This window comes from Rosa rugosa, chromosome 2 (assembly GCF_958449725.1).
Source record: "Rosa rugosa chromosome 2, drRosRugo1.1, whole genome shotgun sequence".
Lineage (NCBI taxonomy): Eukaryota > Viridiplantae > Streptophyta > Magnoliopsida > Rosales > Rosaceae > Rosa > Rosa rugosa.
Genome location: NC_084821.1, coordinates 14,244,614 through 14,269,421, shown reverse-complemented (window position 1 = coordinate 14,269,421; position 24,808 = coordinate 14,244,614). Strand labels below are relative to the sequence as shown.

The following is a 24,808-nucleotide window of genomic DNA, read 5'->3' as shown; positions in this document are numbered from 1 at the left end:
GTAAAGAAAGTGCAGGAATGTAAAAATACAGCAAATAAAGTGCAGGAAGATAAAGAACAAGAATGTAAACTAACCGCGGGAAATAAAGTGCAGCAAAGTAACAAGCAAAAAGATAAATTGCTGGAATGTAAAGAACGACAAAGTAAAGTGCAGGAAAGATAAGTACCGGTAAAATAAAGCAATAAGATAAACACGTGAAGATTGATAAGTGTTGCAGAAATGTTGAAATGTATTGAGATAAAATTTGAATAATCGCATAGAGCGTTTGGTCGAGGACCTCTAACAATGAATCCTATGGTCCTTTTTATAGTGAAGCTAAACTACTGAAAGAAGGAAAAGAAGTAATCTCCGCCTTTACAGTTAAAACCGCATTGATTACAAATAGAACAGTATTCACGTTTGTGATATTTTTGACGTTATCAATGTTTGATTCTTTCATGAGCAATCAATCAGGTCTTGTAACTGATGATTGACAATAACACCTCCTGATGCTCATTCAAGTTAATTGCCCCAAGCTTTGGTAACGTTTCTCCTGACAATCAACCTCTTTGATGTAATTAGCCGCGGTCATTCATTACGACTTGTGGGTCCGCGGTCATTCATTACGTCTTGTGATTAATTTGATCTCAATAATGGTTCTCCGAACACGTTATCTTCTGTCATAAATTTGAGAATCAATATTTGTAAATCTTTAATGTGCCGCGGCTAATTAGCCGTGGTCATTCATTACTCCGGCCCACCTATCTACTACATGGGCCTTGCCAAATATAGGTTCAAACAGAGCCCCCTAGTCCCTTGAACTTCGGCATAGATGCCGAGTGGTTAAGGGACTAAAAGATTATTTCTAGAAAATTCTCTTGGCAAGGCACACGCTCTATTATAAGCGTTGCTGACATTCATCATGCCGCGGTCACTCATCGTGGTTCTTTGTTATGCAGCGGCTATTCAATAGTTCAATAGCGGTTCTATGCCAAATTCCTTATGGGCCCTACCCACCTGTCTTCCATGTAGGGCTTGCCAAATTTGGATTCAAACAGAGCCCCCCCTAGTCCTTTGAGCTTCGGCATAGATGCCGAATGGTTAAGGGACTAAAGGATAATATTACAAGCTTAATTGGCAAGGTACACTCTATACGCTTTTTGCCTAATCTCGCTAACATCTCTCAATATTTGGCATGTTTCTAAGCTCTTTACTTCATGGCCATTTAACCATGGTTCAATTCAAACACGGTCTTTTGTTATGCCGTGGCCATACATCTGCTGTTACTTGCTAGCTGTGGTCCTTCGCTTGCTATGGCCACTTAATTACAGCCCTTCGCTAGCCACAGCCGTTCAACCGCAGCCTTCTCCAGTCGCGGCTCTTCACTAGTTGCTGTCATTCAACTGTTCAACCGCAATCCTTTGTTTCGCCACGACCATTCATCTACCTTTATTTGCCAGCCACAACCATTTAATCGCGGCCCTTCGCTAAACAAGGTCGTTCAACTGCTGTCCTTTGCTATGCGGCTAGTCATTAAGTTCGTGATATATATGTAGTCCTCCCCTAATTCCTTGAGCCTTGGCTCGAGCCGAGTAGTGAAAGCACTGGTAAACAAAGTCGACCTCATTGTCGAATGACATCCAAATATTTTCCAGCCGTAATCATATAAATATTTCGGCCTTACAGTTTCATGCCTATCGAGTAATTAAATGGCTCCTAGAAACACAACTTTTTACTTATTTTATTTTATTTTTTGCAGAAACTAAAGCAAGAAAATAAAATGTACAAAGCTTGTGTACCGTTATGGAGGTGGCCAACAATGTTTCACCCCAAGTTTTGAACATTTTGTATTCTCGGCATGGATTTTGAATTTTTCAAGGCCGGTCTTTATTGAGCAAAGGGAATGATTGCGATTTGTTTTCTTTTCCACTTTCATGTGAGCCGAAATTATATGCTCTTCAAATGTAATCGGTTCCACTTTATCTGACCATGGCTTCTCCAAGTCAGCTTTATTTCCAATAATCATGTCAACATGCATGACATCTTGAATTAGATGATCATCACCATTGACCCCATTACGCTCAGTGAGCTGACATTCCCTTGCTACAAGATTAAGATCTTCATCAAGTCGCGGATTGTTGAGGTCGGCTTTCTTTTCGAGAACCATATCCATATGAATAGTCTGGTTAATTGTGCACTCAACCATGTGATGGTCATTTTCCTTGACATTTTGCAAATTTTGACCTGCCATGTTTGCCTCCATTTTTTAGGGAAGAACAACAGGTGGCCGAGTTTCCATATGATCATCAATAAATACTTCTTTTTGGAGGTCATGGTCCCGGTTACGGTGGCTTGCCTCCTCCAATATTTTTTGATGTCTCAGCATCTTCATCTTATTCAGGTGTGACTTCATCTCTTCTATGAAAATAGAAAATTGTGTGGCTATTTCTGCCACCCCTTTTTGAATGATCTTGTTCACATTTATGGCTTTTTCAAAAGATTTTACACCACCTCCCCAAGAGCGTACATTTCCTTCTACCATTTGATTGTGACCAACTTGTTGATCGTACAGGAGCTGCAGCGCGGCTGTAGAGTCTCCCGTACAAGCTGGCAACTCAAGCCATCAAAATTGTTGTAGGGCTCTATTTGGTTGTAGCCGTCTTGGTTGTTATGATGATAATTTGAATTATAACTATTGCATGGTGCATTAACTATTTGCCCACAATTATCATACGGCTCGTTGGCCTGCCCATAACCATGTTGGCTACCATAGCCATTTCGGTGATCAAAACCATATTGAGGTAGTATTGTTGGATTTTGTTGATCCCAAGATGAATGGCATTTTAAATTAACAAAACTTTGGTATGCATCGTAGCTATATCTGCCATCAATATCATACAATTGATTTTGGCCATATTGGCCACTGTAATCATTTATTGAAAGAGAGCCAGGTAAATTCGGCTCATGATAACTCATTAGTGAATATACATAATATGTAATATCTCACTAAATGGTCTAACATTCACCAAACCAAATGTGGTCCCACCGGGTGTGCCAAAAGATGTTCGCTCAAAAATCGTCTAGGCCGTGTGTCACTCGACTGAGGGTTTTTTTAGCTTACACGTGTCCTTCTGGAGTGGTGACATGTGCGTGGGCGTGCCAACTCGCGGCCGGTAGGCCAAGCGAGGTTTTGTTCTGTTTGTAGATCTTGTGCCGATCTGACTTCTGATCACTTGATTGTGGGCCAAGGAAGGATTGATCTCGGCCACGGGGTTCTCTCTGCCTTGAATGCAAGGACTTTAGCACGGATCGGCCTTACCTAGCCGCAGTGCTGTGTAACTCGATGATTGAGGTGAAAGTGAAGTGAAGTGATGATCTTTTTGTGATTTTGTATAAAGTAATTAAATGACGTAAAGTAAACAACACGAAATAAATAACATAAACGAAAGTGCAGGTAAAGAAAGTGCAGGAATGTAAAAATGCAGCAAATAAAGTGCAGGAAGATAAAGAACAAGAATGTAAACTAACCGCGGGAAATAAAGTGCAGCAACGTAACAAGCAAAAAGATAAATTGCTGGAATGTAAAGAACAACAAAGTAAAGTGCAGGAAAGATAAGTACCGGTAAAATAAAAGCAATAAGATAAACACGTGAAGATTGATAAGTGTTGCAGAAATGTTGAAATGTATTGAGATAAAATTTGAATAATCGCATAGAGCGTTTGGTCGAGGACCTCTAACAATGAATCCTATGGTCCTTTTTATAGTGAAGCTAAACTACTGAAAGAAGGAAAAGAAGTAATCTCAGCCTTTACAGCTAAAACCGCATTGATTACAAATAGAACAGTATTCACGTTTGTGATATTTTTGACGTTATCAATGTTTGATTCTTTCATGAGCAATCAATCAGGTCTTGTAACTGATGATTGGCAGTAACACCTCCTGATGCTCATTCAAGTTAATTGCCCCAAGTTTTGGTAACGTTTCTCCTGACAATCAACCTCTTTGATGTGCCGCGGCTAATTAGCATTAGCCGCGGTCATTCATTACGACTTGTGGGTCCGCGGTCATTCATTACGTCTTGTGATTCATTTGATCTCAATAACGGTTCTCCGAACACGTTATCTTCTGTCATAAATTTGAGAATCAATCTTTGTAAATCTTTAATGTGCCACGGCTAATTAGCCGTGGTCATTCATTACGCCGGCCCACCTATCTGCTACATGGGCCTTGCCAAATATAGGTTCAAACACAAGGACAATAAACTATAGTTGAGAACCAATACTAACAACAAATAAATTCTCAGTACTGTTATCGAAATGAGAATTAAACCACATAAGTTAAAGAACTTTGTTGTTGGTCTTCATGTTTGCCCACAGTTTTCTGTCTTCTGAAATCTTGATAACACACACCTGTACTTGTGAGAAATCAATCAGACAACAGAAGACCGAAAACATTTATGTCGTGTGAATGTAATCAGACAACTGAGTTTCTACGTTGTCTAATTGCACAAGAGACGGCAGAGCCTCAGACGACAGAAAATTGTGCAATCAGACGACGCATATTATCTGCCGTCTAATTGACTTATTGGCATAGTGATGTACAGCCATGCAATTCTGTTCCTGTTTAGAAGACTACCGAAAAAATTCAAGAACAAAGAGACTAGCTAATTTTAACCAGTTTTCTAAAGATGACGACGACAGAATGCTAGTAAAAAAAAGTTTGATTCCAAGATGAGGAACGCAGAATGTTAGAGAAGATTTGTAAATCTTATATAGCTTTTCATTCATAGTCAGCAATCCTGTTGCTATTTGTTATTCTTTGTAAAAATGTTGTGGGATTCATAACATGTCAATTTGCTAGAAACATTAAAAATAAAATCGCTAATAAGACTTGTACACAAAATCCTTAAAAACTTTCTTCTAGGACAAGATGACGCAGCTAGTAGTTTAGCTGGCAGGTTTCCAAAATGAAAGAGCCGTGATGATCCTTCCTTTCCATCCATGCAGTATCCAATGGCCATCTTCATCAACTCTAAAATCATTATGATAACCCATTAACTTCGACAATTTCTTGGCTTTCTTCAACAGTTTAAGGTCCAATGGGAGCTGTTTCAACCCAGCCCTTACATTCCTGATCTGCCACTTCTTGTAAGTCTCAGGCCTTTCAACTCTTTCCACTCCCTCGCATGCTACGATATTCATTATGTCTCTACCATGGAAGTCTTTCTCCAACATCATCCGACGTTTCTCTTCACGAGGAATGGTTGCTTCAAATATATCAAACAGTGCATAGTAGTGCAAGAGTGCCTCTCTGAACCGTGTAGCAAAGAAGGGTGTATTGTGTGTCCCATTGATGATCCCATGAATGAAAAGGTTGGGGTTTATATTCTTGATCAACTTCAGGACGGCATCTCTCGGAGAGTTCTCCATCACCGTCTCATCATGTATGTGCTTTAACCGGTACAGACAATTAACCACTACCAGCTCGTTTCTGTCAAGTTTAAGATCCTCACATTGAATAGTTTCCCATTTTTGAGCAATGACATTGTACTCAAACGGCACACTGAACTTTGCACAATACCTTGCTAGGCGATGTCCAGTCTCTTCAACCCTTTCTGTAGGTCGAAAACCAGGTTGTGGAAGCTCAATTGCTGTGATATGCAACTTAGGTGGTCCGTTAGGTCTATTGGAGAAATGTTGGATAAGGCAAGGCCATTGGAAACCATAAGAAATACCAAAATCAATAATGTGAACCCTTGTTTCATTTCTTGCTAGCTTCATGATTGTTCTGTTGGCAAGGAATTGTGATATCTTCTTGAAAGGGGATGAAGTAGTAAATACCTCGTAAGCTTGTAGGATTTCAGAGGCTGATGTCTGCCTACTAAAGAGAGGTGAAAATGATGGGGTTCTGACACCAGTAAGCCGCGCCTCTAGGAGTCTAGGCCATTGGCAAAGTAGTGAGCTAATCTCTGAGTTGCATGTCCATGGGGGGAGGAGTGCTGCCTTATCTTCTTGAGTAGTTCACTCGCCTTTCCTTGTTGATAGCTTGCCACGGCTTGTGCACATTGATTTAGCATGGTGGTCAAATCTACTCCTTCCTCATCTTTATTTTGTCGCTTTGAACGATTTGTTTTAGATCCTTTTGACTGCCTGTTATCCTGCAACTGCTCTGTTCCCTCCCTTTTCATAGAGCAATGAGGAGTACAAGACTCCCACTCCTGATGATGCTCACCTTGACAGAGTAACACCTTATCAAACATTTCTTGAGGCTCAGAGTCATCAGCAGAAACAACCGACTGCTTGCTGCTTCTCCCATCTTCTGGATAATTTTCATCATCTCTTTGATGATTCTTCTTAATTTCCCTTTAGTCCATTTGTTTGGTACCTCTCCTCATCAATGAAACCAAAATTCCCATTTGTAAGTAACTTGTTTGCCTCCCCAGCCTGTTCGAAATTCCCAAGACTTTGCTTCTTGAAATGAGAATCTGAAACCAAAAGAGTATCTGAAAAAGACTCAACAAGAGAAGATTGGTACAACATATGAGTGGAATCATCATCCGAGTGCTCAAAGTTTTGGTGCACAGGCAGAGGGAGTTGGTTGGGTGGAGGAGGATCCTTCGGATTAAGGACATCGTAGAAAGATTTTTCAGCAGCTTGGAGAGACAAACTGTCCTGCAACATGCAGTTCTTTCCTTCCAGTTCTTCATCCAGAAGAATATCGCTTATGTACTTGAGCATCGGATTATTGAAGTAATTTATATCAAAAGTTTCTTCCTCGGAATCCGGGCTCAAAGACTTACATGAATCACTGGGATGGAAAAGTGTATCGGTGGATTCCTGATTTATTTGAAACCTGTTGTCAAGATTTGGATTGGAAGTGACTGAAGTTAAGGCATGGCCAAATTTGAATCTTTCCGTAGGACCAGAAACTGTATCAAAAAAGGTATCCATGGAAAGAACCTATCTAAGAAGACCTGCTCAGATTCTTGAGTTTCAAGAAACCCAAGTACTGTACGAAATTTTGGAACTGATGACCAAGAAGCTGTGGAATAGAAAAAGGTGAAGTGAATATTATATAATTCACTTACCAAATAAGAAGTGGAACCAATTGGGAAGAAGAAATGGGTTGTGGACACAGGAATTTGAATTATTGTAGAGTTCCTTTCACTTGAGGAAAATCAATACGATCAATGGAACTGGAGGTATACTTATATATATTTTCACAGCAAAAGTAATCTTATCCAAAATCGAAGCTGGAGAGCTATTTTCATAGCAACAGTTCTTGAACTTCGAGAAGTCAAAAGCCGCCTTCTAATAGTTGCATAGACATGGACACCAGAGTAATACGTACTATTCCAATTTTGTGTCAGTCTTTGAAAATTACTGATGTTGATAGCACTCCCTGCTCATGTTAATCTCCCTATAATCAGTCTATTCACACAGCTGTTGAATATCTTCCATTTTGTAATGTTAGGCTAAGGTCAGTTGTGGGCTTGTGACCTTCCAGATTACTCTCCTCTTTTTCTCAATTCTAAAAGAGCATGCAGCTAACCTTGACTCTGTGTGTGTTAGGTTTGAAGTTTAACGTACAATTCAATTCAAAAGAGCTGAATTTCGATTGTTTGCATTGCTTTTTAAGTAAATGTGGATAATTTGTAAGAAAAAGTTTTTTTTTTTTTTTTAATATTTATTAAAAGTAAAGGGAAATACAAGTAAGAGGAGAGGACATATCCTGCACCTTCCAGAAGTAAAGTACTACTGATGAGGAATGACAGACATCATCCTGCCTTCCAAAACAAAAGAAATCATCTAAAACGAAAATTAGGGAGACCCAACTTATCTTTTAAACAAAATTGATTAACGAAACTAGGAGATGAATCAAACCAAGTAAAGCCCGTACCAGAAGCGCCAAAATTGGCCAATGCATCAGCCACCTGGTTACCTTCACGAAATATATGTGAGCAACGAAATTGCATCGATCATTGAAATGTGATGCACACAATTCTTCCATTCAAAAAAGTTACTTTTGTTGAAAGATATCGACATAATGTGTGCCTCTACAAACTAGGGTTAGAATTGTAATAGGAAAGTACCCTAGGTATACTAATTGTATTTCGATTCTGTTACCTTTTGTGTACTCTGTAAACTCCCTATATAAAGGGCTCCTATTATCAATAATAAACACAATTCTATTCTCCTACAACACGTTATCAGCACGAGTTCTAACCCTAGCTTCAGAAGAAAAAACCCTAGAACTTCTTCACTGCCGCCAACCCAAAACCAAAAAAAAAAAAAGAAAAGCAAAAAAAAAGAGGAGAGGCCGACTAACAGCAGCGCCCCCGTGCCCACGTCGAACTACACCAGCAGCCCAGCCTCCTGCGCAGCCTCCCTGCATCCTGCAACCCGCGCACCACTGCTGCCCCAACCCTCCTCCGATCAGCACACCGCCTGCTTCCCTGCACCCATACCACCGGCGAAACTGCAGCAGCAAGCCCACTGCAGCAGCCCTCCTCCGCATAGCCCAGCAGCCCTCCGCCCTGCCCAGCAGCCCAGGCCGTGATCTGCAACAGCCCAGCCCTCCTCCGATCTGCACACCGGCGAACTGCAGGGAGAAGAACCAGAGGAAGAAAAGTCGCGAAAAAAAAAGGGGGAGGGAGGAAGACCGAAAAAAAAAACAGAAAAAGAAGGGACCCGACCCGAAAAGAAAAAAAAAGGGGAAAAGGAAAGGAGGGGGCCCGGCCGGCCAGAAAGAAAAAAAAAGGGGAGGAAAGCCCAAAAAAAAAAAAAAAAAAAAAAAAACACGTCTGCTCCAACACGCGCGTGTCCTCAAGAAAAATCACGTAAGTTTTTATAATTAAGGTTGTTGCTTTCTTGTATTTAAATTCCTTTTATTTTCTGCATAATATTGGAATATATGTTGCCAAATGATTTTGAGTACTTAACAAAGCGGAATTGTGGGGATTCACGCTTAACGAACTAAGAGTGTTCGTATGAACTAAGAGTGTTCATAATTAAACGAACTAAGAGTGTTCGTGTGAACTAAGAGCGTTCACAATGCTTGGACTAAGAGCGTCCGTAAGCATCAAATTGTGACCATATTAAACATCATTGTTGGTCTAATCCAAAAGAGATTCTTGGAAAATGATTTCTTGGTAGCATAGCTCGGAAATCTTATTATTTTAGTTTTCGTGGAAGTTTAGCTCCGAAACTAATATATCTTCTCTTCTTATTTTCAGGATGTCGAATGAACCTAGACTCGACTTTCACATGCTTGACTCAACAGGCTCGGATTACCACAGTTGGGTAACCGATGTTGAAAACCATCTCACTTCAAAGGGCATTTTACCCATAATCCAGGCACCTAACCCGGATCTTATGTTCAACCGAACATCTACAAAGCATGCTCAAGCAGTTATCTTGATGTGACGCCATATGGACAAGGCACTCAGATTGGAGTATATGTCGATCAAGGATGCAAGAGAGCTATGGGTAGCGCTAGAAGAGCGCTTTGGCAATGTCCAAGATTCCCTCCTCCCTGACTTGAAGGTTCAATGGAACAATCTGCGCTTTGCTGGCTTCAAGTCTGTTGCTGAATATAATTCAGAGGCTCTTCGCTTACAATCCATGTTGAGATTCTGTGGGCAACCTGTCACAGAGCAAGAGCTAATTGAGAAGACTCTCTCCACCTTCCCCGTTTCAGCCATTGTGGTATCAAAGCAATACCGTACTGAAGTCAATGCTGGACGGATCACGAGGTTTCATCAGCTTATCAATATTATATCTGTAGCTGAGAAACATGATAACATACTCGTGAGGAATTATAATTCAAGGCCCATTGGAACTAAGAGCGTTCATGAAGAGAATTATAATGAATCCAAAGGAGGGCGCAAGGAGCGGTACCCTAAGAATGGGGGACAAGAGGGACGTATGGGCCCATATAACCGCCCTAACCAGGAAGGAAACAGTAAGTTTGGTGCGGATACACGTGGTGGTAATGCCACACGTGGGAGAGGGGGTCGTGGTATCCCTAGCCGTAATGATGGCTCAATGGGTCGTGGTGGTGGCACCAACCCTCCTAGGGAACGCCCGCAATGTGCACAACGTGCACCTCAATTAAAGGGAGGCAACCGCAATGATGAGTGTCATCGATGTGGATCAATTGAGCATTGGTTCAAGCAATGCAAGGCAAGTGAGGAACTAGCTGCAAGCTACAGGGCATATAGAGACATGAGAGAGCAAGAAGTGTACCTTGCAGAAGAAGAAGAAGATGGTGGAGATGTCAATCTCACCATAGAGGACTTCAAAGCTGAAAATGAAGTGCACATGGATGCAACAGACTTTGATTAGATTAGTCCTTTTTATTTTTCCAAGAACTTTTGTAATGGCAATTTGCCTTAGTCAATTAAATGACAATTGTATTAACTCTTTCTTATGTGGCAGACCCAATAAAATGTGATGTCTAGGAAAGTCATTGAGATTCTTGGTACTTAAGAGAGCCTCGCTCCACCAACATCTCTCTCTACTTTCCTGGTCATATTTGATTGGAGTTACCAAACGGATAGAGTGACTACAATGTGTCTTACTTTGATTTTATTTTGGATTAGACTTTGGAAACTTTGATGTAATCATTGGCTATTAATAAAGTGTCAATTCTTTTACTTAATGTCTTGGACATACCTTAATTCGAACTTTATTATATAAGAGCCAATGATTTTCATGTGGAAACACATTATGAGAATGGACAGAGTTCCTTTGCATCACCTCTAATGACTACGGACATAAACGAGTATTAGAGAAACTTATGTGTCGCTCTAGTGGGTTGTATGCAACCACTATTTGAGTTATTGAATCCAACTATGTCATGAGAGACGACTTATGGGATTTTGACACATATAGGCTTTGACATGATGATCCGTGTATTAAAGACTTTACACGAACATCCATTTTCAGAACGAAGAAAAGTAAGAACCAAGAATTGGTTCGAGGAGCTGCACATGCGCCTCATGGCGCCATGATTGTGCAAAGATAGGCCATACATGGCCAGTGCCGCCTACCTCCTGCGGCAAATACATGGCATTGACACCATAAACTCCTCTATCTACTTCTCAAGTCTATTGTGACACTATGGCTTCACCAAAACCTTTATTGGTTGATTATAAAGCCCATGTTTCGTTCTGTAAAGCCTGTTATTTAGGATTGAGACCATCCTATGCAAAGGAGATTGAGGAAATAATTCCATTCTCACAAAGAATCTAAGGGAATTCTATGGATTTGATCAACCAACTTGCGGACCATATAGATGTTTTATGGTGTTGGTTGATACGCAAACACGCTGGTCACGTGTTGTGTCATTATCCACTCGTAATGCTGCTTATACTGCACTCCTAGCACATAACATAAGGCTACGGGCTCACTACCTAGATCATCCCACTAAGTCAATTTGACTTGATAATGCTAGAGAGTTTACATCGACAGTTTTCGATGACTATTGCATTTCATTGGGTATTGATATCAAGTATCATATTCCCATGTACACACCCAATTGGTCTCGCGGAAAAGCCACCATTAAACGACTACAATGGTAGCCCGGACATTGGTAATGCGCACCAATATTTCCGCTTAGGTTATGCAATAACGCATGCAGCTATGCTAATTCGTCTACGACTCATAGTAGCCACTCAACTTTTATTTGCGTTACAGCTAGTGACTGGGTTCGAGTTTAATATCTCGTATTTATGCATATTTGAGTGTGCAGTTCATGTGCCAATTGCGCCGCCACAGCGCATCAACATGAGTCATTGCAACGAATGCATATATATATTTGTTGGACATGAGTCTCCAACTATAAGTCCGCTATGTAAAACCCTTGACAGGCGATCTCTATTTCGCTGGATTTGCGAATTGTCACTTTGATGAGACAGTCTTCCCGTCGTTAGGGGGAGATTAGAACGTCAATGTTCATCAGGAACGACAGGAATTGTCGTGGTCTGTCCCCACTATGTCTCATCTTGATCCCCTAAAAGTGACGAGATCACATATACCTGCTGCAAACATGCCTGCAAGGATTAATGTCCCCACAAGAGGACATGGTGCCACCCAGAGAAGATGGGTACTGCACCACTACCATGGATGGTAGTATGGTGACGCCACAAAGGTGGCATAATGGCGTCATAGGCCATGGGTTCCGCTAGAGAGAGTAGGAGACCCATAGGTTCGATGGATTCTCGCCCTAAGAAGAGAGCGAGTTTGGCACAACTTGATCCATTGATCATTGATACTCATAATCCGTCTCATGAGAATATTTTGAATTGTGGTTATGTCCAAGAGACATCGTTGGGGGATGCCTCAATGTTAGAACCAATTCCTGAAAATATAGAGATCTCTACGAACTACACTAGTGTACATGAGGACGTGGAATTATTGAGATCAATGACATCGAACCTTACTCCGTTGAAGAATGCCAACGTAGAGAAACTTGGCCTAAATAGAAAGATGCGATCCAGGTTGAATTGGATTCACTAACGAAGAGGAAGGATTTCGGGCCTGAGATGCCAACACCTCCTAACATAAAACCTATTGACATTAACAGGTCTTCGTTAGATAGCGTGATGAGGGAAAGAGATGGCAATCTCACCTTATGGAGCAAGGTTTCTCACAACGCCCTGGAATCGACTACGAGAAGACATATTCTCTCGTAATGGATGTCATTGCACTCCACTACCTTGTCAGTTTGGTAGCTTCCAAATAACTGAACATGCAGCTTACGAATGTGGTCACTACGTATCTTTATGGGGATCTAGATACGGAATATAATGAAGGTTCTTGTGGACTTCATTTACCCAAGTCAAGTGGCTTTAGACCACAGAGCGCATTTGCAACGAGGTTGAAATGCTCACTAAAATGACTACTTGATTGGGAAGGGATATGGTGAACTATGCCCACGCGTTTCCATGACAAGTTCCGGATTTGCAATTGTCGCGGTTTATGTTGATAAACATAATTGGAACCCTTGAGAGTTAAGGGAAACCGCTGAACACCTGAAATCCAAGTTTGAGAGGAAGGACCTTGGGAGAACACGGTTTTGTCTAGATTCAGAACTTGTATACCGTGTCAATAGACATTTTTGATAAAGTCAAAAATGCACTCTCATGGTCGTCCGTAGTCTTAGCCCTGAAAGGGATCCGTTTCGTCCCAGGGATGATGACGAAGACGTGTTAATAGCGAAAGTGCTTACTTATTTACAATAGGCGCATTATTGTACTTAGCACAATACAAGACCGGACACCTCAATTATTATTATGAACTTGTTGGCTAGATATAGCCCCGCGCCAACGCAACACCATTTAGATTGGTATAAAGACAATCTTTTGATATTTGAGAGGTACGATTGATATGGGCTTGTTCTATCCCTACAGAGAAAAGAGATGACGGAAGTGTGGGATCGGACTCCACAAGGCAAAATGCCACCTTCCGTGCTCCTCCTCCTCTCTATCAAAATGACAACAAGCACTTCTAAATACTGAAGTGAACCAAATCCGATAAGAGGATAATGTAGCGGACTTATTTACTAAGTCGTTACCAAAATCCACCTTTGAGAAACATGTGAAGAGCATCGGATTGAGAAAGTTATCCGAACTCCCATGATTGTAGCAATCAGGGGGAGATATTGACATCAGGGGGAGGCATGATGTCTACATGTTCGATCTCGAAGAGTGAAGGACGTGTTGTGCTCTTTTTGTCCTTCGACCAGGGTTATTTTTGTCCCACAGGGTTTTTGTTACCTGGCAAGGTTTTTAACGAGGCAACAATGAAAGCGTCATCACCAAGTTTGAGCGGCACAAGGGGGAGTGTTGAAGGATATCGACATAATGTGTGCCTCTACAAACTAGGGTTAGAATTGTAATAGGAAAGTACCCTAGGTATACTAATTGTATTTCGATTCTGTTACCTTTTGTGTACTCTGTAAACTCCCTATATAAAGGGCTCCTATTATCAATAATAAACACAATTCTATTCTCCTACAACAACTTTAAGTTTCATTATTTAGGAATGACAGAGTTTCTCTATCAAGAAACTATAATGTTCACTCCTGATTATGCATTACTTATAACTTAACTAGACTACATGGATTTCAAATGATCTGCATATTTGCGTTCTTATATATAGATAATGATAAACAAAAAGTTCCTTTAAAAAAAAAAAACAAAAAAAAAAAAGTAAACCACAAAATTGATGATTGTGCATGTTTGGAATTTGGACTATGAGGAGCTCCAGTAGTCAAAAGCAACCAACACATATAGCACTATAAAGGTAATTTAAACTGGCTTTTTTCCCCCACTGCGTTGAAACCGGTCGAAAGTCGACCAATCTAATCCGAACCGAGGCTGAACCAAACATTCAGCTCTGCACAACCGAATCGAGGTTCTCATAAACTAAAGGTTAGGGAACCGACCGAAATAAGAGTTTTAATTACTTCAGTGCAGTTAGCAAGGATCAAACACTTGATCACTCAAATGCAAGCTCCAACCTTACCAGCCAAGCCACAAGCTTGCTTGTGATATTTTATGTTGGGGTTTATATTTATATACAAAGTGAAAACATTTAAAAAGAAAAAGGTTGGAGCTCTCGTTCTCCAGGTCTTCATCTAGAAGAATATCACTTAATTATCCAGGTAAAAAAAAAAAAACAGGGAATATCACTATGTACTTGATAACAGGATTGTTGGGGTAACTAATATCAATAGTTTCTTCCTTAGAAGCTGGGCTCAAAGACGTACTCAAATCACTTGGATAATCTAAGTTAGCTGGATGGAAAAGTGTATTGGTGAATTCTCGAGTTTTTTTTTTTTTTTTTTTTCTCTAACACTCCAATTTATTAAGTCAAAAAAATGCGAATGACAATGGAGGGGGACCTAACCAAAACCTCCATAATAAACAAGCAAAACAAACAAGTCAACGAAATCTAAACTGTGGAAGACTCAAAACATCACTCTCATAGAACGACAAGAGAAATGAAGGAGGCATATCCCACCATACTTGCTCCGACAAAGATGTTCCATGATTAGCTAGAGCATCTGCTACCTTATTCCCTTCTCTAAATATATGTGAAGATTTGAAGTTCATTTGTGAGATCCTATATAAGCAATTTAAGCAACGTACTCAAAGTCGCCAAGGCACAAGAGAAGGAGAGCGAATATAATCCAATACAGTAGAGGAATCTACCTCTAGCCATATGTGTTTCCAATCGCGAAGCCATGCAATCTCAATAGCCGTAATAATTGCCATTACTTCTGCCGCAATAGAACTAGGAATATCCAGGTTAGAAGCAAAAGCACCAATAAACTGACATTTATAATCACGAAATACAGCTTCGAAACCTCCAATACCCTCTTCATGTTTCCAAGCGCCGTCAGAATTAATCTTGATCCACCCAATAATGGGGGGATGCCAATTAACCTCAACCACTCTAGGAGGACGTCGCGGTCTACAACAAGCATCAAAAATTTTCAAGATACATAGATCTTGAATTGTATTATGCATATGACTTGTTGCAAGTCGACTAGCTGCTTGGATATGCCCTGAGATTAGGTGACAAAATCCAAGAACTGAAAATGCCCTGCTCTCAAATCTGATTTGATTTCTAGCATGTCATATATACCACAAAACAGTAGTGAAGCATATTAACCAAAGCTCTTGAAGCTGGGGACTCCTCTCAATATCCATACCCAAATTAAAAACTTCATGAATTGTAGTAGGAGCTATGCCAATTTCAAAAATAGAGATGAAGTGATTCCATATTGAAGCAGCAAAAGAACAATGAAAAAAAATATGGTATAGAGTTTCAGTATAGTGACCACAAAAGTCACAACGAGATGCCAAAGCCACTCCTCGTCGTTGTAAAAACTCATCTGAAATTACTCTACCTCGCAAAACCTTCCAAGCGTGCAAAGACATTCGAGGCAAAATAAATTTAGACCATAAATGCTTACCCCATGGCACCATAGGAGAAGGTTGTCTCATAAAGGAAAAAGCATCCTTAGCAGTAAGCTCTCCAATAGAAGAAGACTGCCAAACCATTTTGTCCTCCAGCATCGGGTCCATTACAATGGGAACTTGTCTAATCAAATCACACAACATCGGAAAATTAGTTTGCAAGAGAGGAGGAAAAGCCCAAGATCCATTATCAATGTAATCTGAGACCAAGCAAGGATTATGGTTCAAAGCATCATGATCACCAAACAATTCAATGAGAGGTCTACCCAAGAAGTTGTCCCTCCAAAAAGAAATATTAACTCCAGGACCAATCAACCACCGAGTATTTTCTTGGACTACACCCCAAAACTTACGCACTCCAGGCCATATAGAAGATGGAGCATAAGAACGTCGTCGTGAAAATCAATTTCTAATAAAGGAACAACCTTCAGATGAGGAGGTATAAATCTCCCAACAACGCTTGAGCAAGAGGGACCTGTTTAGAATCTCAAGTTGCTTAAGTCCTAAACCCCCTTCTTCAACTGGCATGCAACAAGATTTCCAAGCAACTAGGGAAATTCCTCGCTTATCTATAGAACCAGACCAAAGAAAGTTACGGCACCAAACCTTAATTCGTCTTAATAAAGACACGGGCCATTCATACACTTGAAATGTATAAACAAACATGCTGAAGATGACAGACTTAATAAGTTGGAGACACCCAGCCATTGACAAAAATGAACTCATCCAACTCGACAATTTTAACCTGATTTTGTCCACAATAGCTTGAAAATGTGCAACTCGAGGCTTTCCATGAAAGATTGGAGCACCTAAGTACATGAATGGAGCAGTACCTAATGGAATACCCAAGAAATTTGAGATAAAATGACGACGACTATGCATATGCTTCCCAATGAAAACTTGGGACTTTTCCTTGTTAATGATTTGGCCAGAAGCACCACCATATTCATCAAAGAAATTCATGACCCTCAATAAATTCTGCCGATTCCCCCGACAAAACACAATAACATCATCTGCAAATAATACATGAGAAGGAGCCAAAGTGCCTCTAGGAGAAGAAATGCGCTTCAATTGTCCAGAAGATACAAGCACCCGTTTGCAGGACTTGGATTGGAGGTAATTGAAGTTGAGGCCAGGCCCAGACTTTCCCAAGGGCAGCCTAGCGACTGCCCAAGACCCTAGAGAAAGGGGGCACTAGTAAGGGATGTCTTTATTTATTTATTTATTTATTTTGTTATTTTAAGGGTTGAGGTACCAGATAAATTTTGATTTGACATTTGACTCGCTGCCTTTTCTTTGACTTTTGTTCTTTCTTTATCTGGGAGACGGTCCAAAATAAACAGGTATGGAAGCTATAATTGTAAACCACGATCTTGCTTATCAGACCAACTTTTCGGTCACAAATCGACATCTCCACCGTTTAGTTTTTAGGTTCCTATGCATAGATTAATTTTGTAAATCAGCCAAATTGATGATAAATTCGGTAATCATAATCGTGATTTACTAATTATAAACACGAACGGTTCAGGTTGGCTATATTCGGTTCGTCCATTGATTTTATCAAGTTCGATACCTTAACATTTATCAATTTGGCTGAAAATTTGCATAAATGCTCTAGCAAATTTTTAGATCCCACTACAAAAAAGAATTTAATTGGCTACAGCAAAGGGCCACGGCGCAGATTTGCCGTAGCTAATGGTCCTCCTTTAACGACTGCAATTACTGCCGTCGCGAACTCATAAATAAAATGCGACGGCTTTGCATTCCCGTCGTTTCTGTTCTTATCAATTGCGACTGCATATACATGCCGTCGCATGTACTTCTGTCAATTGCGACAGAGCTAACAAGCCGTCGCTTGTTTTAGGCAATAAGATTCGAGTATGAGGGGAAAAAAAGAAAAGAAAGAAAGAAAAACGTAAAAGCCAGATCCAGATCTGGTTTCCTCTCTTGTTCTCTTCCTCTCGTCACAGAGCAAACACGCAGAGAAACTAATTCCATTGTCATTCCGTCTTCCTCTCAGGTAACTCATCTATCTTAGTTTTCTTATTCCTCTTACTTGGGTCTTTTGAATTAATTCTAGGAAGTGAGGGTTACTAACATCTCCAATTGAAAATTTGGCCAATGGTTGATAGGTGCGTGATTCCGGGGTGGGCTAAGGTAATCTTCGGTGACTTCCTCTTCCTTCTTAATCTGGTGTTCGAATGATTGATTACTGATCTGTTTTGTTGTTTTATCTTTGATGCTCGGGTTGGACTTTGGACTGAAAGTGAGTAAGATAGAAAGGTCATTCTCTTTCTCATCGGATTGGTTTCAGGCAGACGAATAATACGATTAAGGAAAAGATTAGAACACCAAATTGTCTGGCAATGGTAAGGTAAGCTTAATCGGTGGTCTAAGGTAATGGTTGAGTTTTTTTAGTCTGGATTTTGAGTGATAAAAGGATGAATCAGTTTGGGTTTGTCTTCGACGATATCCGATTTGTCCTTTTTATGGGTTTGGTTTTGATTTTGTTTTCTGTCTCCGTTGGTTTTGAACTAATTGGGTTTTTTTTTTTTTTTTTTTGTGTTGGAGTGCGAGATGTTTCAGTAGTTGATGAGATTCGTCTGAGGTGATTTGCTTGCTAAATTCATTGAACTAAGTTGTGGAGGAGGAACTGTCAGCTAGCTGGTATATGTACGAAACATTTAAGTACTGAACTTTCTTTCATTGAACTAAGTTGTATTTATCATTAACAAACGTTCAGGTCTTCACTTGCTTGCTGGTGAATTTTTTAATTTTCTTGATGTTGTTATGTGTATTTTCTCACCCCTGTAACATGGAAAAATTGTTTTGCTGTTGATTCACACTGGTAAATCGTAAAGCTTGAGTGAACCATTTGGGATATATTCTGAAAGAACATTGGTTTTTCTTCTTCTTCTACTTCAAGTGAGATTTTGTTTTTGTTGGTCACAAAATAAAATTATCCACGTTTCTTCTCTTCTTAAACGCAATGTATTTTTCATCTGCATGTATCACAACTTGAGAGCAATCAAATCATGTTTATAATCTGTTCAAAAGCACAAGTTATAAAAAGTTTGAGTAAACATAAATTTATTTGATACTAAAGTCAAACGTTATGTTCATAGTTCTCTTTTATAGTCTTGCACACCAACTTCTGCTGTTGTAGCTTGTCATCATTCTTGCATATCATATAATTTGATTCTCAATATATTCAGAAGAGGTTTAATGTTTTTACTATAATGCTTTTCAATTCAATGTGTATCAAATAGTTCTAAGTCCTATCATTTTTGAACTTCTCCAAAGTTTTGAAATAATTTTGCGCCTGTTTTTGTTTGAAACTAATCTGCCTCTGGTTTTTGTTTTGTAGTGGACAAATCCTCCATCAAGTTGGTAGACACAAAATAGCTGGAAATCATGAAAGAAAAGTATACTTGGAAATCTCTCAAATTGTCTTTGAAGAGCATGGATTCCTCTTGTTGATTGTGATTGTCTTTGGCCATCCGATATAATTGTAAGCATTATGGAGATTTTTAGCACCTTCATGTTACTGATATGTCATCAAACAAATTTTGTCATGCACATCTCCAAATTCTTTGGTTTGTTTATTGTTGTTATTTCAGATCATTTAGTCTGGCTTGCAGCATACTCTTAAAAGCTCATATGTCCTAACTTAATGACCGGTCCATATGCATCGGAAGTTAATGTGTGGATGCTTGAGTGAAATGGAGTGTTGGAATGTTTTCTTGGTTAATAACATGAAATGTTTTTTTTATCCCTTTTATGTTGAAACCAATGTTTATTTTTTTTAATTTTAATTTTAATATTTTTTAAGGCGAATTGTCTCTTCCATCTTATTGTATACGGTGATATATAGAGCACTGTGAGTTTAAATCAATCTTCAGGCATGCCATTAATGAAATGATTAATTTTAACCTTGAGATGTTTAAGTAAGTTTAATTGTTATCGAGTTCATTTTTTTGATTAGATTTTCAGCTAAAGTTATAGTCTTTGGCCTTTTGAAAATTCATGGTCTTGCTTTCTTCTTTTATTGTTGTTGTTGGAAGTATCTGGAGTTCTGAAGCCTGCATTATCGGTTTAATTTAGTTTAAGCTTATTGGATTTTGTTAACGATTGCGTATCTGATTTGAAGAATGCTTTAATAATTGGAAAAAGATCTGGTGAGAATATACCTGTGCTGCATATGTGACACTCAGAGATGCTTATGCTCTTGAAACTGCTGTTTTGTCAGTGTAAGTTGCTGGTCTCTCTACCAATATGCTCTATTTGAAGATATTATTTTTTGGGAAGTGGAGGTGTACGTCAAAACTCAAAGTGTGCAGATATATTTCGTTAAAATAGAGCAACTTTTGGGAGTCAAAATATTAAGTTGCTTATGCTCTTAATGGTGGCTTTGACACTTCCCAAATATGCAGATATATTTCATTAAAATAGAGCAACTACCAAACTATATTCTAAAATAATATAATGAAGGAAGATTGGTTAAAGAACATGGACATTACTTTCAATTTTGTTTTGTACTGGAAAGAAGCTATCATTTCTAATCATCAATCAGTATTTCAAAGTTTTGGTATGCAATTCACCTCCTAAGATAACTTTTACATTTTTTTATTATTATTGTTGATCATGACCTACAAAAAAATATATATATATTATGCTTTATCTATTGCATTAGGGCCGGCCTAATCATTAGGCAGATATAGCCATGTAGGTGGTGTAATATATTCTTACAAATGACATATGCCCTGCTTGAAAACTGTATCAGTGTTGTTTCTTTTGCTCTTCTACAGATTCATCTCAGGACATTTGCCAGGAGCAAAGAGTATTGTACAAATTAATATCAGGTCTTCACTCGTCAATTTCAATCCACATAGCTGCTGATTATCTTCTAGACCAGATTACCAATCTGGTTCTCCTTCTGCCTCATATCATGCAACTATTTTTCTTTTCCTGCTCATTTTGATCTCATTTGTCCAGTTGAGGGGTTATCAGCATAACTATCAACTTATTTGTTATCCATAACACATGCATTGTTCATTCTTCTATAATCTTCTTTGGTTTCAAAATTGAAAATTTATAGGATGTCAGAATACTTTTCTACAATGAGAAAAAAAACTTCTATAGTAAAGGTATCACAACTAAAAGAATTTATGTCCCTGTCTTTAGTCAATATGAGCTGTATATGACCTTTGCACATATAAATTTCAGGGGGGTCAAAACATGGAACTGATGCATGATCGCGTTTTAAAATATCCAGATCGTGTTCAGAATTTGTACTTCACGTTCCTCTTTGTTCTCCGGGCAGTGACAAAAGTAAGCATTTTCTGCTATCCTTTCTGAGTTGGTACCGCATAATCAATTTTCTTATTGTCCCACATTTTGTTGTTTAAGTTCTCATGCCCACCGTTTTTTGATAGAATTCAAGCAATCTAGTTTTAGTTTAATTTTTCATCAAAATTTAATATTGTTTTTTGCTGTGCTACTTTGCTATTCTATCTATTTGATTTGCTTTGCTGGAGATTATATCTAGTACAATAGGATCATTGTAAACAGATATATCCCAGCTTTAGGTGGTAGTCATAAAATCTGAGCACTAATTTGTTCCCGAAATCTTTTTTTAAACAATTTAATGGGAAAGACTATCCTTTGCTTTTGTGAGATTGGTTTAATGGTTTTGATATTAGGGTATGTGTTTTGAATTGGGGTTTGAGGAGGTTGGAATGAAAAAGGTGTATGCTTTTGATTTTTATTTTGAATGTGTGACATCAATTGGTGAATAACAATGATAGTTATTGATGATTCACAATCTTTTGATCTCAGTTGTTTGTGATGAGTTGAATATGTTGCCTATTCCTCTAAGGGTTTATCTTTTGGATCCTTCCTGGGCACAGGACAATGAAGCTTAGAAGTAAAACAGGGCATATCAATACCATAAGACAGTAGGAACTAAATGCTTTCATAGAGTATATATGAATTGAAACTATAATGAAATGACTGAAAGCTACGAAACTAAGTAAAGGTTTTTTTGTTCTGTATCTTATTTCTTATGTGTGTGATTCTTGTTCATTGTTTATCAAGTTCTAAATTTGCAACTCTATGTTCATTGAATCTTGAATTTATGCAGGTATGTCCAGAACTACAAGGAAAAGGAGAAGTTGGAGCATAGGCTCTGAAATGCACAGTTGGAAAAGGAGGATGAGAGGCAGAGCTTTCAGCAACATTTTTTGGGGATTTGCAGGTATGAAAAACTCATATGTAGTTTAAATTTCACTTAAGTTTTTTTATGTGGATTGGTGTGTAGTGTGTACACCGATATTGTTTGATCTGGTTGACAGTAAATTTGCCAACCTAGGATCTATTTAATGAAGTAATTAATCACTTAAATGTACACTTGTCCAAATTTCACTCTAAATTTCATAAAATGTACACTTCTCCACACTAGGTTCTATGCCTTCATAAAGTAATTAATCAGAGGATTTCAATATCAATTTGCCTAAACTTTAGTATCAGTAAGTGTAGTCCCAAGTCTCATGCTCATCCTCCCTCTCTTCACTTGATTTATGTTTCTTTATCTGAATACTTTTCACTTATCTATGTAGATAGAAAACGGACACATATCTTGAGGAAGATGGAGGAAGATCCCTGCAAAGCTTTTCTTGAAGTAGAGGAAGAAAAGTACCTTGTATTATCTTGTAAACTCTTGTATAAGAGCTTCATTGCTTTTGTAACATTCATGAGAAAAATCAAAATGTAACATTCCCTTTTCAATATGTTTAATTCCTTTTTGTACAGCTTTTATCCAAAAAAAAAAAAAAAAATCTGGCAATGCATATTTGCATGCCAGATTTTTTTTTATTCATAAATAAAATTTTGCGACGGCAATTTTACCGTCGCAAAACTTTGGTAGCGGTCGGTGGTGTCGCTAAAGATATTTGCGACGGCATTTTTCAGTCGCAAAATTCTTACGACGGCAAGAGAGCCGTCGCTAATAAGCTTGCGACGGTGCATTTGCCGTCGCTAATACCAATGGCGACGCCCCCAACGACAACGGCTCAATTGCCGTCGCCATTGGTCTTTCGCGACGGCAATTTCACTTTTCGCGACGGCGCAGCGCCGTGGCAATTTGAATTTTTTTTTGTAGTGTCCCTATGTGTAGATCAAATTTGCAAATTTTCAGCCAAATTTATCATCGTTAAGGCATGCAAAACTGTGATTTACAATTATAAACGTGAACGGTTCAGGTTGGACAGATTTAGTTCGTCCATTGATTTGTTCTAGTTTAGTACTTTAACGATCATCAATTTGGCTAAAAATTTGCAGAAGTGATCTATTCATAAAGTTCTAAGAACTGAATGATCGAGAAGCCGATATGTGATCAAAAAGTGAGTCTCACATAAGATCTCTTAAATTGGCCAAAAAAATCTCTTAGTGGAATGGCCATATATATATAAATAGCAGTAAATGTTACATATGGTAAAAGATATTATTTTATTCACGTAGACGCACCTTAATTGATACAACATATGGACACTAGAGTGATATATACTATTCCAATTTTGTGTCAATCTTGGAAATTACTGATGTTGATAGCACTCCCTGCTCATGTTAATTTCCCAATAATCAATCTATTCACACATGCAGCTTTTGAATATCTTTCATTTTGTTAATGTTAGGCTAAGGTCAATTGTGGGCTAGTGACCTTTGAGGTTACTCCTCTGTTTTTCTCAATTCAAAAAGAGCAGCCAACCTGAAATTTGTTTGGTTTGATGTTGGGCTAAATACCAATTACTACCCTGTGGTTTAGGTCCAAAATCAATTCAGTCCCTGAACTTCTAATTTCATCAAAAACACTCATGCACTTTCAATTTTGATCTAATAGGTTCAATTTGTTAGTTTTCCGACAATTGAGTTATTTAACTTGTTAATGTGGATCATATATGGCCTATATTTTATGATGTGGTGTCAAGGTGGTCTGCATTGTCAATTTAGGAGTGAGTCCTACTATTAAAAATAAATAGTTTTTCAACAAATAATCCAACTATTTGAAAGAATATTAATGAATTGGACCTATTATATCAAAATTGAAAGTGCAAGGGTGTTTTTGATGAAATTATAAGTCCAGGGACTGAATTGATTTTGGACCTAAACCACAGGGTACTAACTAGTATTTAGCCCTTTGATGTTTAACAAATCAATTCAAAAGAGATGAATTTTTTTTTTTTAATCAAATAAGAACTTCATTAAAAATGAACTGCTTACAACGAGTTTAAGGCGACATATCTAACCCAGAAATGGCCTCTAGACTTCACACTGGAACTCTATAATGACTGACTCTAAACTTGCACTACAACTGTATGACAAAGACAAAATCGCAGGAGCAGTGAATCCATAACATCTCACCTCTCGTCCAGCCAGTAATAACTCTAAGACTAGACGACTCACTTGTGTCGACACCAAACTCACCAAAAAGAGATGAAATTTAGATTGATTTGCATTATTTATTTTATCTTAAGTAATAATAATTTGTAAAAATAAAAGAAAATTAATTAAAACTTGACCTATTTCTTAATTTATCTTTTGATCAGCCAAAAGAAATTTAAGTTTCATTAATTAGGAATGACAGAGTAAATTCAACTTTATTACTCCTAGAGGGCAAGGAACTAAGTTCTATAGAATGGACTAAATTCTTCCAACATTAGCTGGAGGCCACTCTGTGCTGACTTGTGCAAGACTAACAATTTCCCCACCAAAATAATAGTGGAGGTTACCTGAGATCAGCTCTTAGATTTCTAAAACGTCATTATTTGTATACAGTCGTA

The 24,808-nt window shown here is 38.6% G+C and overlaps 1 long non-coding RNA gene and 1 pseudogene across 14 annotated transcripts; one reads left to right on the top strand and one right to left on the bottom strand.

Annotated features, from left to right (window-relative positions):
* Nucleotides 1-4,926: 4,926 nt before the first annotated feature.
* On the bottom strand, nucleotides 4,927-7,242 carry LOC133731825 (scarecrow-like protein 30; annotated as a pseudogene).
* Nucleotides 7,243-17,627: 10,385 nt separating this feature from the next.
* LOC133731829 (uncharacterized) lies at nucleotides 17,628-22,780 on the top strand. 14 transcript variants are annotated; one of them, XR_009856832.1, is made up of 10 exons: nucleotides 17,629-17,991; nucleotides 18,104-18,128; nucleotides 18,239-18,345; nucleotides 18,558-18,659; nucleotides 19,339-19,482; nucleotides 20,145-20,221; nucleotides 20,780-20,833; nucleotides 21,198-21,302; nucleotides 22,114-22,227; nucleotides 22,589-22,780. It is a non-coding gene; the product is annotated as an uncharacterized LOC133731829 (long non-coding RNA). The 14 variants fall into 14 exon arrangements; XR_009856827.1 differs by having other exon boundaries at nucleotides 18,543-18,659; XR_009856831.1 differs by having other exon boundaries at nucleotides 17,630-17,991; nucleotides 18,239-18,340; nucleotides 18,558-18,638.
* Nucleotides 22,781-24,808: the final 2,028 nt, after the last annotated feature.